This window comes from Saimiri boliviensis, chromosome 21, assembly GCF_048565385.1.
Source record: "Saimiri boliviensis isolate mSaiBol1 chromosome 21, mSaiBol1.pri, whole genome shotgun sequence".
NCBI classification, from domain to species: Eukaryota; Metazoa; Chordata; class Mammalia; order Primates; family Cebidae; genus Saimiri; species Saimiri boliviensis.
The window spans coordinates 26,063,139-26,079,432 of record NC_133469.1 but is presented as its reverse complement, the minus strand read 5'-3'; the positions used below and the strand labels follow the sequence as shown (position 1 = coordinate 26,079,432).

General features: G+C 50.7%; 1 long non-coding RNA gene across 1 annotated transcript; it reads left to right on the top strand.

The window, feature by feature from the left end:
- Positions 1–6,147: 6,147 nt before the first annotated feature.
- On the top strand, positions 6,148–11,955 carry LOC141582639 (uncharacterized). The gene is made up of 4 exons (XR_012515527.1): positions 6,148–6,947; positions 7,700–7,935; positions 11,025–11,176; positions 11,798–11,955. It is a non-coding gene; the product is annotated as an uncharacterized LOC141582639 (long non-coding RNA).
- The last annotated feature ends 4,339 nt before the right edge of the window (positions 11,956–16,294 follow it).

Here is a 16,294-nt window from a genome sequence, read left to right as displayed (position 1 = left end):
TTGAGGCAGTCTTGAGATCTTGCTTCATTAAACTGAACCCCTCTGAGATGGGACATCACCTTGGGGAAGCTTTTTGCAACCAAGAGCCCTTCCCAGTGAGGGCACAGCTCTGAGCTGCTGGGTTCTCAGCGGTGCTAGGTGGTCACATTGAAGAGAGGATCTGGGCTGACGTCACAGTATCCCCTCCTCTGGTTTGCTCTGTTGGGAGTCGCAGGCCGCCACACAGCCTGGGGCCCAGGACCTCTGCAGAGCTGGGCAGCAGTTCTGGGGCCTGATCCAGACAGGTGGTCTAAGGACTGGCCCCATCTATGCCATGTGACCATCCAGGGCCAACTCAGTGGACAGAGGTTGCATCTCTCTGTCTTTCCACCCAGGCCCTCACTCTCTAACTCACACAACAGCCCCAAGTCACCAGATGATTCTGGCCCTTCCAGGCCATGTCTATGCCTGATGCATGCTTGGTAGAGACATCTTGAGGGGGCTGGAGGGAAGGGCACCCTGGGGGCTCAGACCCAGACTCCTGGAGGGGGCTGGAGGGAAGGGCAGCGCAGGGGGGCTTATAGGTGAACTGCCCTAGATTCACTCATGGTTTTATCCACAGGCCTCCCGAGGCTGGAGTAGAGGGTGACAGAGGCTGGGAGGGTGTTTTTGTCTCACTTCCCTATCTGCCTGTGTCACTGTGGGATGATCAGTACTGCTATCCCACACTTGACAGTAATAGTCAGCCTCATCCCCGGCCTGGACCCCGCTGATGGTCAGGGTGGCGGTGTTCCCAGAGTTGGAGCCAGAGAATCGCTCAGGGATCCCGGAGGGTCGATTGTTATCATTATAGATGACCAGCACAGGGGCCTGGCCTGATTTCTGCTGGTACCAGTGCACACTTTTACCTCCAATGTTGTTTCCCCCACAGGTAATCCTGGCCGTCTGTCCTGGGGCCACTGACACTGAGTGTGGCTGAGTCAGCTCATAGGAGGTCGCAGAGCCTGCAAAGATTAAAGAAAAAAAGTAGAGGTTGGGTTGCAGGTAAGACACATTTTCTGAAATATCTTACTTTCTTGTCCTTGATAAGCTCCAGAGAGTCTGTGAACCCTTAGGGTATCCCCTGCAATCCGCCCCAGTCCCAGTGGCCCATGGACTTTCCTGCTGCATGGAGCCTTTGACCTGAAAACCCACTCCTCTCTCCTGGCAGGGGCAACCCTTCAGGCTCTCACAAACCTTTGAGCAGAGTATGGAGGACTTCAGCCCTGCCAGTCCCTCCCCCTGCAGCATGTCATGAGCATCCTGCCCACCACAGGTAGGGCCCTGCTGAGCTCAGAGTCAAGGCCACGCTGGACCCAGAGCCCTGGGGCTGGGCAGATTGGTGAGACCCTGGGGGCAGCACCTGTGCAGTGAGCGAGGAGGCCGAGGAGGAGAGGGGTCCAGGCCATGGCTGAGGCTCCCCCGATGCTGCTTCCTGAGGCCCAGGCTGGGCAGGTTCCTCCCAGGCCTCTCTTATCCCCTTGCTGAGAGAGCGGCCCATGATGCAAATCAGCAGAGTCAGGGCCAGCTGCTGGAGGAGCTCTGTGGTTTCCAGAGAAGGGCTCAGCCCCAAGGGACAGAGAGAGAGAAGGGGTGACCCTGCTTACCCACTCCCTCAGCCCATGGGATTCTTCTTCACCCACTGGTCCCATAGTCTGGGCTGACATCTTTACCCAGATTGTGCCCAGCCTTGCTCCTGGGCTGGGTTGGTCATGGAAAAGCTCAGAGCTGAGTTTCTCTGTATTCTCCAGAGGACATAAATGTTTTCCATTAGAACAGTGGTTGGCCTGTTCAAGAGATTTTCAGAGTCACCATGGTGGGAGAATTACCTGGGGCCCACAGCCACGTCCACCATTCCATCCCGGCTCAGGAGGCAGGTGGTTAACTTTCTCATACTTCTTCGGGAATGTCCTGATCATAAATCCTTGATGTCAGACATGAGATGTCTGGTATAGGCTTAAATCCCTTTTGAAGACACATTCCAGAGCCCAGTGCAGGGGCCCTCTTCATTCCCACTCTACAGGGCACAGCACAAGCCCTGGACAGGTACAAATCCCGCCCCAGGGCACAGCTCCTCAATGCTAGAGGAAAATGCAATTCTTGGGTGTTATGTGCACATGGAGTTGCGGAAGATCCATGGGATGTAGTAAATTTCTACCTTGGCCGTGAGTTCTAGTGCCAGGTCATAGGTGCTGTGCCTCAGTATCCCCAGGGTGCTGTGAGGACCAGGGACAGATCAGGAGGTGAAGGAAGTGTTTTCTTCATGAGAGAATGAGAGGAGGCTGCAAACTCCAAAACCCCGGAAGTGAATGTTTATTGTAACTAAGTTGTCTTCAGTTGCTGGGAAAATGTATCAATGGATGAAAACTGAAGTCAACAGAAGATTAATGAGCAAGTATTTTGTGCCTCATGAGGAAATCAAGAGCTGTGATTTGGCAGGATCCCAGGACAGAGTGCACAGTTGCACCATTCAGACAGATACTGAGGTCTTGTCTATTCCCCTTAGAGAACAGGATGAGAATCCGTGCGCATTCGTGTGGGCCAGACAACAGTATACATTCACACCTTCTCTGCCCAGCATCGTTAGCTCTCCCTTCCCTGTCATGATACCATCATGGGGACTCAGACCATCTTGACTTCATTGTTGAATCATATATACAAGATGGGGACGGTCTGTTGGAAGCTTTTGTGAGATCCATGAAGTTTTGAGAGTGGGAAATAAACTAAGATGTTTCCTCCTCCATATTAGCTGAAATTGGGAGTTTCGTTGTCTGGAGCAGCTGAGAATCTCCTACAACATAAAGAACATGTTATTAGATCCCTCAATTCCCCCCAGGAAGAAAGAGACACAAGGTCTATAAAGGTCTAGGAGTAGCATATTTACACTTGGGATGTGGCTCCCACATGTATATCAGGAGCCATAAATGTCACCCACTGTTTTCCGGGCCCAGAGCAGGGGGGCTCTGCAGCAGGTGCAGGAAGGGTTGGGAGTGTCCTGCTGTTGAGGCCAGAGAATCCAGCAGACTCTACCATGAGAACTGAAACCTTCTGGACATGGCAAACCTCAGTGGAGAATCCCAATTTAGACTCACAGGTTTTGGAAGAAGTCCATGTCCGGGGCAGTACAGTTATTATTTCTCTTTGGAAAAACAGCTCCTTTTGTCTTACTGGGCCCTGGGAGATACAGGATCACACTGGACATCAAGTGACCATGTTGCCAGAACTGTCAGATCCCCTCCAGTTGTGAGCTCAGGGAGGCCAGCAGTGACCTCTGATGAGATGGAGGTGACACATTTAGGATAGGGCGGGGTCAGGGCTCCAGGACTCAGTCACCTGCAGAAACAGCTCATCCACACTCATATTCTCGTTTCTCTTCCAGCAGCGCCTCTCCCTGGCTTCACAAATATGTCCTGTGGGTGGACATGGGGCTTGCGGAGGCAGGTTACTCCAGAGCACCTGCCGCCTGAAGGAGTAAGGCCAGAGCAGCACTGCACAGTCACAGTGTGATGAGAGCCATGTGTAAATCCTACTGTCTTCTCACCATGTTAGAGATTTTAAAAAGGTAAACTAGGTTCAGTAATATATTTTATTTAACCCAAAGCATGAAAAATAATTTACACATGCACACAATCTAAAATCGCTTATGAAATATTTCATAGACTTTTTATATCTGCTGTGACTGTTATTATTTTGGGAGATTCTTTATGTTGAGATCGTGTGGTTGATGGAGACTTGAAGGAGTCCGATTGACAAGGGTGAGCTGTGGTGGCTTAATAAGTGTCAGCTTTGATCATCTGAAGGAGGGCTGAAAATAATGAAAGTTTGTGCAGGATGTGGAGGGTGGAGGTGGGCACGTGTGTCCTGAGGCTTCCCCTGTGGGTGCATCTCTGGTCCCTGCGTGGGATGCTGCTCTCCTTCCCATGGATTTCTTGCAGGAGGATCTGACTCTACCTCTCCTTCAGGACCCACAGCACCTGGCATGTCAGGCTCCCTTCTGATTTTATAAGAATGCAAGAAATACTCAGATATACTTGGGCATTTGGATGTACACAATAGAAATTTAGGAAATTTGCTGGTGAATCTCACTGTATAGTGGCCACCTCAGGGCTACAGTGGCTCATTTGGGTGACAGCTGGCCATCTTAGTTTGGGTTCTTGGAAGTAGACTCAGATAGAGATTTGAAGGCGCAGAGGATCTGGAAAGAATGAGGGAGGCATCACCCACAAAGAAGACCCTGACCCAGACTAGGGGTGCAACTGAGGCCCAAGGCATCCACACCAGGGGATGTGGAGCTAGAAGGCCCTTCAATGTCACCTTGCATTAACGCAGGGCTTGGGATCTTGGCCTCATGCAGTCATCACACCAAAACTCTCAAAACTGGGCCTAAATAGGAGGAAGAAACTTTTCTGGAACCAACAACACTTCCCAGTGAGGGCCCAGCTCTGAGTTTTGAGAACCTCCCAGGGGTTGTGGGTGGGTAATCTCAGAAAAGCAAAACTAGACAGATGCCACAGCATCCCCTCCTATGTGTTTCCTGTTCAAAATTCCAGGCTTCCATGGAAACCTGGAACCTCACATGTTGAGCTGCACTGGGCATTTTTGGGAACTGATACAGGATAGTTGGAAGAATGAGTGACCCAGTCACCATCAAATGGAAATCTCCGGCCAATTGATGGCTATTTCCATCTCTCTGATCTTCCATCTAGTTCTTATTTCCCCAAGTCACTCCTGAGGCCTGAAAACACCAGTAAATTCTGATTATAGCAGCCTTAGATCCACGTCTGCTCCGCCCTCTGCAGAATCAACCTGGAGGGCTGGGCAAAAACATGGCCTAGAGGTCTCAGCTCCGGGAGAACGTGGCCAGACCTGCTCATGGCTTTGTCCACAGTCTTTCTGGTGCTGGAGGAAGAAGGTAGCACAGATGGGAAAGGGATTTGCATGTCACTTCCCCATCTACCTGTCACACAGTGAAATTGTCGGTATTCACAGTAAAACAGTAATAGCCTCATCTTCACTCAGAGCCCTGCTGATGGTCAGGGTGGTCGTGTTTCCTGAGGTGGACACAGAGAACCACTCAGGGATTCCATGGGGCCGCTCACTGTCTTCATACATCACCAGCACAGGGGCCTTGCCTGGCTTCTGCTGATACCAATCAGCATATTCTTCCCTCAATACATCTTCAGAGCAGGTGACCCTGGCTGTCTGTCCTGGGGACAGGACACTGAGGGTGACTGTATCAGCTCAGGAGGCCACAGAGCCTGCAAGAGAAGACAGGAGAGGGGTCATGAAGATAACAAACAGATTTCCAGCCGTGTACCCTGAGGCTGTGCTCAGGATTCAGGACAGGACTAGCTCAGGGGCCTGTAAGGGCGGAGCCTGGGTCAGGCTCTGAGGGCAGCAACTGTGCAGCAAGTGAGGATGGAGAAGGGGAGGAACCCAGGCCATGTGAGACACCGGAGCTCTGTGTCCTGAGTCCACAGCCGGGCTCCCCAGACCTCCCTTATTTTCTCTCAGGCCTGTTGGGGCAGCGCATGTTTGGTGTTTATGCGAAGTTAGTTCTCTGGCACTCCTCATGGTGGGATGCCACTCAACCCAGCTCTGGGGACAGCACAAGAAACTGAAAAAGAAAGGATGAGTCCTCAGCTTCCTCCATCTGCTTATCTAGTCAGGAATCAGGCTTGGCCTCCAAGACCTGTGATCACAGTCACCTTCCTGGGGAGTGACAACATGGCCCCTGTCCCAAACCTCTGTGTCCTGTGGTCTGTCCTGGGCCATATTGAGCCGGGCTGTAGATGTGGTTACTGCAGCCCCAGGGGACTCAATGCACTGTCCCGACTTCTAGTCTGAGGGCTAATCCTTAAACACCTGTTGAACCCTAGTCTGCCCTCCCTCTTAGGCTCCACCTGAGCCTCCCCAGCTGGTCTCCTGGCTGCTCCTGCCTGCTGCTCTGCTGCCCCCTCCTGGTAGAAGTGATCATACCACCAGCGTCCCTCCTCCAGGTGACCTGTAGCACCTGCCACCTCAGAGGGTGTGGACCAGGGGTCCGCAATGGATGAAAATTACAAACATACATCTGTTTGAGCCAGCAATTTCACTTTTAGAAATGTATCCTATGGTCATATTCACTCATGAACTCAAAGGAGGCTGCGTAGGGATGATCAGTCACTGCCCTGTTCTTTCTAAGACCAAAGTTGTGGCGATGCCATTAGAAGGATGTTGGCTACAATTCTACCCACAGTGTGGGAGACAGGGATGCATTTAGGGTGAAGACATCCCCAAAAACATTCAGTGACGGCACCCATAAGACAGCTCATTGTCACTGTCCCTGTGAGTGAAGAGCTAGGAAGAGCTGCACATTCAGAGCCCACGACACGCAAGCATCAGGAAGCTGTCCCTGTGCTGGATGAGAAACACAGAGCAGGTTCACTTTTGGACTTCATGGTGGGAAAAGAGAGGGGCTGAGAGAGGGGAACTCTCAAGGCAGCGATGCAGGAAGCCCTTGCACAGGGTGAGGAAGCATCTTCAGAGCAAGGAGCGAGCCTGAGAGCCCAGGGCAGGTTTTGGTCTCAGTTCCCCATGAACCTGGACCACTGTGGAAAGTGTTGCTGCCTGCATATGAGCTGCAGTAATAATCAGCCTCGTCCTCAGCCTGGAGCCCAGAGATGGTCAGGGAGGCCGTGTTGCCAGACTTGGAGCCAGAGAAGCGATTAGGGACTCCTGAAGGCCGACTGCTGACATCATAAATCATGAGTTTGGGGGCTTTGCCTGGGTGCTGCTGGTACCAAGACACAGCATTATAACCCCCAACATCACTGCTGGTTCCGGTGCAGGAGATGGTGACCGACTGACCAGGAGACCCGGACACTGAGGGAGGCTGAGTCAGGGCAGACTGAGCCCAGGATCCTGGAAAGAGGAAGAAACACACTCTGGTGAGTCAGTTCTGGGCGCTGGTGAGCCTCAGGAGGAGACCCAGGATCACCCAGATGTCTCTGAGGCCCCATCCCTGGAGACATCACCTGTGCCCTGAGTGAGGAAGGTGAGGAGGAGCAGAGCCCAGGCCATGGTGGGGACGTCCTGAGAGTGCTGCCTCCAGAGACCCCAGCACTGGGCCTGGCCACAGCCCTGTCTTACTCCCTCTGCCCCAGAGGAGGGCGGGGCCTCCATGCAAATCTGCGTCCTGAGAGCCCCTCCCCATCCCACCTTCGCCTGGGCCTGGGCTCCGGCACAGAGATTTCTATTTCTCTGGACAGTGAAACTCATATGAAAAGATTAAAGTCCTTGTTTGTCTACTGTGATGGCAGGAATTTCATTTTTTTGTACCTGATTTGCTCAGGAGAGAAAGATCTGCAGAAGCCCCTCGCCTGAGTGAGCACCTGTTTCCATTTTGCTGTGATTGATGTGTCAGGTCACAGAGATGCGTGTTTCCTGCTTTCTTGCTTTCCCCCATCTGAGCACATCCTCAGGGCAAACTAAAGCTGACCTCCCTAACCCTGCAACACTGAAGACACACTGACATTTGATAAATGCATTTCTGGTTTCTTCCTCAAAATACTTTTAATCTCTTTTCATCTTTCCCCAATGCCTATGAAAATTCTTTTAATGTTTCATATTAAAATAAATATTAATGATTTCAGATTTAATTTAAATATTATAACATACACTATCCTGTCTTCCCACATAGATTCTTCCCTGAAACCATGGCAGGTGCACGGAGCAGCTCTCTGAGCACCAGGAAAGGAAATGGCCGTGCGCAGCAGTTTGGGATGGCCGCAGCAGATGAACTTCAACAGAGTCAGTGCGAGACTCCTGGATTTCCTCAGTGTCCCCTGGCTGGGATTCCAGACAGCCACAAACCTGAAGGGGCACAAACCTAAAAACACAAAGAAGTCCAGAAAGCCCTCTTGTTCAGGATTGAAGGTAGGAAAGGAAACTTATTTGGTTCAAAGTGAAGGCTCAGTCCCCTGCACACGCAGTGGGTCACCGCTGTGTTCTCATCTCTCTTACACCAGCGCCTCTCCCTGGGTTCACACTGATGTCCTGTGGGTGGACATGGGGCTTCCTGCACCAGGTCACTCCACAGCCCCTGGACCCTGAAGGGGGAGAAAACCAGCACTGTTCAGTCCCAATATGATGTGAGCCTCATGGGAATCCCACTGTCTGGTCACTGCATTAGAAATACAAAGAAGTAAATGAGTTTAAGTAATATATTTTATTTGCTTAGCATATAAAAAATTGTAACACTTTCATACGTAATCTAAGGACAATTTTTATGAGACATTCTTTATGTTTTTCATGGCTACTATTATTTTGTGAATAATTTTTAGACATTGTGTAGCTGATGGAGATGTCAATGGGTTTCCTGTTGACAACGTTGGATCGTGGTGGCTTTTTAAGTGCCAAACTTCATAGGCTGAAGGAGGGGTAAAAAGAGTGATTTTTTGCACAGGACGTGGCGGGTAGAGGTGGGCAGTGCCCATTCTGCAGCTCACGCTGTAGGTGCATCTGTGGTCCCTGTGTGAGCTGAGACTGTTCCTCATGCCCCGGGTTTCCATTCAGGGAGATCGGCCTCCAACTCCCTCTTGGATCCCAGAGCACCTGGCGAGTCAGACTGGTTTTCATTCCACATAGATGCAAGAAAGACTCAGATCTTACTGGGCATTTGGATACCCACAATGCTAATTTAGGAATAAACTGGTGCTTTCCAGTGTACAGTGACCTCCTCGGGTCCTGCATGGCTCATGTTGGGGATTGCTAGTTATCTTCATTCGGGTTCCCTGGAAGCAGACTCTGAGATGGAGAATTGCAGGCACAGAGGATGTGAAAGGAGGTGAGGGAGGCAACACTGGCCAGAAGGAGACTCTGACCCACATTGAGGCCTCTGTCAACCCTACAGGGAGCTGTGGAGCTGGGAGGATTTTGAGGTCCTTCTATATTGAGGCAGGGTCTTGAGCCTGAGCTGGGCATTTCTGGGGGCTGATCCAAGATATTCAGGCCAAGGACTGGCTTGTCATGACCTGTGGAAATCCAGCGACCAACTGATGGATGTCCACCTCAGTCTGATGATCCAAATCATGTCCCATTTCCAGGTGAACTGGGCCAGCCCCGCTCATGACTCTGTCCACTGTCTTCCTGGCTGGAGGAAATGTCCCAACCTGGTCATTTTATCTAAATAAGGTATGTGTCATTAGCCCACTTGTTAACTATTTCAGTGAGAATGCTTGAATCACTTAAGGAACCACTCACACATGTGGTCGTCAGGACGTCTGCTCTCATATCACCCATGGCTCTGATCCTTCTAGGCCATGCCCATCCCAACTGCAGACCAGCCATTGCCACCCTCAGCTCTGCCATTGTTTATTCATTTTTCCCGTCGGTATTTTACATGAACTTGTAAAAAGCACCAGAAAAACACCAGGGTTCTGAGTCCAGTCTGGTTTTCCTGTGCTTTTTACAGGTTTACATGAAATACTGATGGAAAATCCACTTTAAACCTCATGGTCTCTGTGAGCATCCAGGGACACAGCCTTCGCATAGGGCGCGGGCTCTGCCTGGGTGGTGGGCCCTGGTCCCTGCAATGAGGTGTATCCTGTCACTGAACCAAGACCACCTGGTGGCCAGAGCTGTGGCCTGAGGCAGGAGAGAATCCCCTTCCCTGTGGAGAGCATCTGCTCAAGGACGCTGGGGAGGCCCCATCCAGGAACCAGGGCCATGAATGCGCCACCCCACCCACCTGAGACTGCTGAGCATAGGAGCTGACCCTGAGTCAGAGTCTGCCTGGAGTTGGAAGGAAAGTCAGAGGCAGAAGAGGTGTGGGGTCTCTGGAAGTGCCCAGGACTGAGGGTTCAGCTCCCCAGAATGCTGCTGGACAGAGAGGGACAAGACCCTGAGAGTGACAGGAGGCTCAGGCTGCCATTCTGGGTGAAGAACTCTAGCCCTGGGAGCCCTGCCCCTCACACTGTGCCCCCCCCCAGTGCACCTCGACCTCAGGGGCATCCCACTGAAAATCGCAGCCCTGTGGGAGCTGCCCAGGCTGGCACCAGTGCCCAGCGCCTCCAGCTGCATTTCCCAGCTGAGGCCCTCACTGTGTCTGGGCTCCGGTCGGTGTCCTGGTTGACTGTGTGAGTCTGACCCTCAGGACGGGTTACTGCACCCCGAGGGGATACGAGGCACCTTACTGGACTTCCAGACTCAGGACTGATCCTTGGACACCTCTTGAGCCTTCAGGGCTGGCCTCTCTCTTAGGCTCGTCCTGGGCAGACCCAGCCTCTTCTGTCCGCAGCTCTGCTGCCCCCTGCTGGTGAAGAAGACGGAGCCCAGGAGCTTCCCTCCTGCTGACCCCAGAATGCCTGCCACCTGGGAGGGCAGGGATCATGGAGTTAGTCAGTCTGTGCCACATGTGAACCCCTCTGGCTCAACACAGAGAGGAGGCATATATGGTTAGGAGGAGGTGAGGCGGGTGCAATTCTGATAACCGAGTCTCAGGTTGAACTGCTCTTCTCTGTTCCACGGGTTTTGATCACAGAATGGAGAGTGCAGGATAAACTGTGGTTCTTCTGTGAGAAACATAAGTCCGGAGAAATGCGGCCATTCCCACATGCACTCCTGCTCCCCAAGTACATAGAAAACAAGCTTGATTTTCTCACCTGGATGGAAACAGGTGCACTGTAATTGGGAGCACCTGACATTTGTGACACTAAACCTCAGTTGTGTACTTAAACCATCATCACCACCATTGTCATTATATGGTTTCTATTAATCATAACAACAAGAAGATTAAAGTAAAAAGTTATGACCGTGACTAGGTGGGGCCTTTCAGTGTTCAAACCACAAAGGAGAAACTCAATAGCCTTCCCTGCAAATGTTGCTTAATTTGCATTTATTTTTTGTTATAACCTTAAATATTTATCAAAAGTTAACAATTCAGTGATTCAAATTAAGATACCTTTTCTCCACAAGATGTTGATCATTTTTATGTATTTGACGTGAAACTGTGCTTCTGTCGCTAGGAGGCCTTCCCTCCTCTACAGGAATTATCAAAATTGGTTTAATCAACATGAGGCCCCTGTTGGATCGCAGGCCCCCAGTGGACTCCTAGGCCCCAGGTGCACATCAGGCGCAGGTGTGCAAGCAGGCCCTGGGTGGACTTCCCTGTACACAGGTAAGGAGTTGACCTGGGGGGAGAGTGAGCAGCCAGCAGCCAGAGGATTCTGAGTAGGTCTTATGGAAGGAAGGGGCCGAAGGGATGGAACCTTAAAGAAGTGACTTCACTTCCTTAGTGACAGACCCTAACAGGACTTAGAACTCTGGTCACCAAGCACCCACATCCTGGAGACAGTCCCGTCGCCAGCTCCCGTCGTGGGAGGTGCTCAGGAGACTGAGATATTCTCATGCTGCATCCCCACATGTCAAGAATCCTGCTACCAGTAGGCCCAGCGTGAGAGCCATTTACCAAGATGCTGAGGCAGGCTTATTCCTCGCCCCGAGTGCCATTGGGCATTTGGCCAAAGGCATCCCTAGGTACCACAGGGCAGCCCAGGGCAGGCCCTACCAGGCCAGGCCTCACCAGTGATCCCATTGGGGTCACATGTGCACATTGACCTTGTCCAGCTGGACCCTCTGGAGTTCATTGAGGCACAGGCGTGCTGTGAGGGGGCCTGTAATCTCAGAGACTTTCTGGGGGCTGTGTTTTCAGGCTGGATTTCCTTAAATTCAGTGAGGCTGTTTCCGTGTGTGGAAATCCCACTGGAAAATGACTGTCATTGGTGGTGTTCTTTTTCAGCTCCTGCTCCATGTGCAGCAATATAGGACCTTCCAGGGCCAGCTGATAAGCCAGTGCCAGCACCAAGGGAAGAGCCCCCTTCAGGGGCAGAACAGGAATTAGAGGCAGCTCCAGAGCCCTCCTGCCCCTGCCCTGACCCTGCCAAGGACCAGCCTAGTGAGGAGCTGCCTGACATCATGGCATCTGCTGTAGCCACTGCCTTCAGCCCTGGAGCTGAAGGTAAAGAGAGGGGATAGCCATTATGGCCCCAGCCAGCAGCGCCCCTGCTGCTCTCAGTCCTGGGCACGGTGGGAGACATGGAGGCCAGGACCGGGTGTGCAGCTGGGCTCCTCTGCCTCAGTGGAGACAGGCTCCTGTCATCTGGCTGAGCTGCAGCCCCGCAGCGGAAGGACCTGTTGCTGTTGCTGCTGCTGCTGCTGCTGGGATTGTTTGCTACCTGCAAGAGGTGCTGAAGAGCAGGAAAAGAAGCCTGGCAGGAGGGCTTCCAGTGGCTCCTCCTGCTCCCAGAGGCGGCAGTTTCCTTTAGATATGGAGGTCTGCATTCAACTGGGTATTTGGGAAAATGGCCCATGAGGTGCTGCCCAGGCTGGGCTCTTCTTCAAAGGTGAGCTGGGAGTCAGGGGGCCAGGGGACATCTCCAAAGGGTATAGAAACTGAAGCTTCTAAACTCAGTACTTGTGCCCCAAAATCTCACGCCACCACCTGTGATAGAATTTACTCATAGTGCTAGAATTAGAAGTTTCTCCATGACATTTAAATGAAGTTTGACTTTTTGAAACTTCATGTCTTCTGTAAGTCCTTAATGTCAGATGGAGTTTTTGAGGCTATCCTGAAAATCCCTGACAGTTGTGTCTCTTTGTTGTGGTGGTTTGTGTGATTGAATTACCTTCTAGTCAACTGTTATTGGAAACCCTTCAGGCACGGCTTTTAGACAATCTTGACCTACTTTCACTTGTTTTTACTCTCTGGTTTATTGTGGAAAGAGGGATCACGTAGCCTCACTCCTCCTGCAGATCAATGGCCTTTTGCCATCAAAGATTTGGCATCAGAGAGTTTCCAAAAATTACGTGTACAAGTTGATGTGTTGGTACTTTAGTTAATCTGGGTGCCAAAGCAGAACAACATAGACTAGGTTGTAGAGAAATAATTTTATTTCTCATGTTCTGGAAATGGTAAACCAAGGTGACATGGTCAGCAGATGTCATGTCTGGTGAGAGCTTGCTCCTAGTTCATAGGCTACCATCTCTTTACTGTGTCCTCACATAACAGAAGGAATCAGGGACCTCTCAGTAGTCCCTTTGATAGGGACACAGATGCCATTCATGGGGACTCTGCTTTCCTGACCTAATCACCTTCCAAGACCTCACCTCAAAATCCTATTGCATAGGGAACTAGATTTTAACACATGCATTTGAGAGGACACTACGATTTGGTCTATAGCGTCAGGTCACCTTGAGCCATTTGCACTCACAGGAAATCTCTGATCTTCTATAACTATTTGCTGGTGGCTCTGGGTTGAGGAAAATCTTTAATTGCAGTACTTGATTCAGCTGGGTCCAAGCTTAAATTCTTTGTTTGCTCACATAACTTGTTCATGGGACAGATGGTACTTTAGTGGCAAATGGCCATTTGGAATTTTAGGAGGATTGATGGTGGAGGGCTTGGGACGTGGGTGAGAAGTGGAGGGAGGAGAAGATGAAGGTGCAGAAGGAGAGACAGCAGAATGTGAAAGGGGAAGGGGAACTCTGGATATAAGTGTCAACCAGAGGGCAAGGAAGGTAATTTTCCTTGCATTCTAAACTAGGATCCCATATCACGTGAGCAACACCTGAGGAATACAGATTTTCAGTGTGCATTCCTGGTTCTGGAAATTTTGAACTTCCTGATCAACCCGCAGCCAGAACCACAAATCTAAACTGCTCTCAAATTCCAGATGCACTGAAGTGACAAGATCACAAACGTGTGTTCTCCTAACATGCTAACTGTTAGGGAGCAATGTTTATGCAGCAATAGACGATAAATACAATTTGGTTTTAGGAATAAATATTCTTGTGGATATTTGAGGTACAAAACGTGTTGATATGGGATACACATATAATAAAATGCTGACTTTGTTGTTGTTGTTGTTTTTGCGACAGACTTTTGCTCTTGTTGCCCAGGCTGGAGTGCAATGGCATGATCTCGGCTCACTGCAACCTCTGCCTCCTGGGTTTAAGCGATTCTTCTGCCTCAGCCTCCCCAGTAGCTTGGATTACAGTCATGCGCCACCACGCCCAGCTAATTTTGTATTTTTAGTAGAGATGGGGTTTCGCCATGTTGGTCAGACTGGCCTCGAACTCCCGAACTCTGGTGATTCGCCCACCTCGGCCTCCCGAACTGCTGGGATTACAGGCCTGAGCCGCCGCGCCTGGCCAGCCTACTTTGCTTTTAATAACATCCATTTAATCTAAGTTTATGAAACCTAAACTATATATAATCATGGCTATGTTTACTAATTGACTCATAAAATTTAAATATTGGATACAACTAATATCTGAATAATTATTAAGTTAATTTTTAGCTTTATTACATTAATAAAGATTTCAGCTATGAAAGTATTGACATCCATGGAAACTACAGGTGCTGGATGTCAATGAGGAGGAAGGAATTGACTCAGGTTAACTCTTCTCTATAGGGCCATTTGGAAACTCCCATCCTATGGGTAGACCGTCCAATTTTGGGGAGTTTCTAGGACAGGGCCTCAGCGATGTGAGAGAGGGGGATTTGAGGGAGCACTGAGCCTGTCACTCAAAATCTCCCCAGCTCAGCAGCTAATGTATTGAGGCAAAGAGGAGGTGCATAAATAAGAAAAACACGGCCAGGTGCAGTGGCTCATGTGCTTAATGCCAACACTTTGGGAGGCAGAGGCAGGTGAATAATCTGAGGTCCGGAGTTGAAGACCAGACTGGCCAACGTAGCAAAACCTCTTCTCCACTGAATATACAAAACTTAGCCAGGCATGGTGGTGGGCACCTGTAATCCTGGCCAGTCAGGAGGCTGAGGCAGGGAGAATTGCTTGAAGTCAGGAGGCCGAGGTTGCGGTGAGCTGAGATCATGTCACTGCACTCCAGCCTGGCAACAAAGCAAGACTCTCTTTCATAAAAAATAGATAGAAAAATAAGAAAAGCAGCAGCTGCCTCTTGTTCTTAATCTCTCAAAAACACGTTCAGATCTCCTCACAGTGGTCACTGCTTCAGGACGGAGGTGCAGAAGAACAGCCCAGCCAGGAGTGCCACCTTCACCACAGCGTGGTGGACACAGAGTGGAGGAAGACGCGATTTCTTGAAACTCCCCGCAATGCCTTCTGTGAAGATGGGTCTGCACAGTGTCGGAGATGGGGTGCATTTAGGGTGCGGACATCCCTAAGAACAGCAGCGACTGCACCTGTCAGGCAGCTTCTTCTCAGGCACAGCCTGCATTTGAAGAGCTGGGAATTGTGGCGCGTGCAAGGACCACAACATACACACAAGCAAAAGGAAGCTGTCCCTGTCCTGGATGAGAAATCACAGAGCAGGTTTCCTTTTGAATTTTGTGGAGAGAAATGACAGGAGCTGAGAGAGAAATTCTCAAGGCCTTGCTGCAGGAAGCCCCTTGCGCAGGGTGAGGAAGCATCTTCAGAGCAAGGGAGAGCCAGAGAGCCAGGGGCAAGCTTGGGTCTCAATTCCCCATGAACTGAGACCACTGTGGGAAGTGCCACCTCTCCTTTATGAGCTGCAGTAAAAACCAGCCTCATCCCCAGCCTGAGCCCAGAGATGGTCATGGAGCCTGTGTTTCCAGACCTGGAGCCAGAGAAGCCACAGGGACCCCTGAGGCCTGAATGCTGACACCGTAAATCATGGGTCTGGGAACTGTGTCACCCGCTGTTTTGGGGCCAAGAGCAGAAAGTCTCTGCAGCAGGTGCAGGTGAGCATGTGACTGTCCTTGTGAGAGAAACTAGCAGACTCCACCATAATAGAATTGGGCACAGGAACTGAAACTTTGTGCTTAAGGCAAAGCTTCAGGAGAGAATACCACTGTAGACCCATGGGATTTAGCAACCAGTCTATGTCATATGCAGTAGAGAATTGTTTACCTTTTGGAAACAAGCTTTTCTATGTTCCTGGGCTTTGTTACATCCAGAACTACGTGAGACAGCAGTGACCACACAGCCAGACCTGCGAGATCCCCCCAGTCATGAGCTCAGGCAGGGCACGAAATGATCCACAGTGAGACAGATGTGGCTCCCGTAGGATGGAGCAGGAGCAGGGCCCAAGGGCACCGTCTTCCCCACGAGCAGGTTCTCCTCCCTATTGTTCCAGTGCCTCTTCCTGGGTTCACACTTACGTCATCTGGTGGAGATGGGCTTCCTACACGAGGGTACTCAACAGCACCTGTCACCTGAAAGAGTCTTGACCAGCTCTGTCCAATAATGGTACGTCATGATCCTCCTGTGACCTCTAGTGTCTGGTCACCACATTA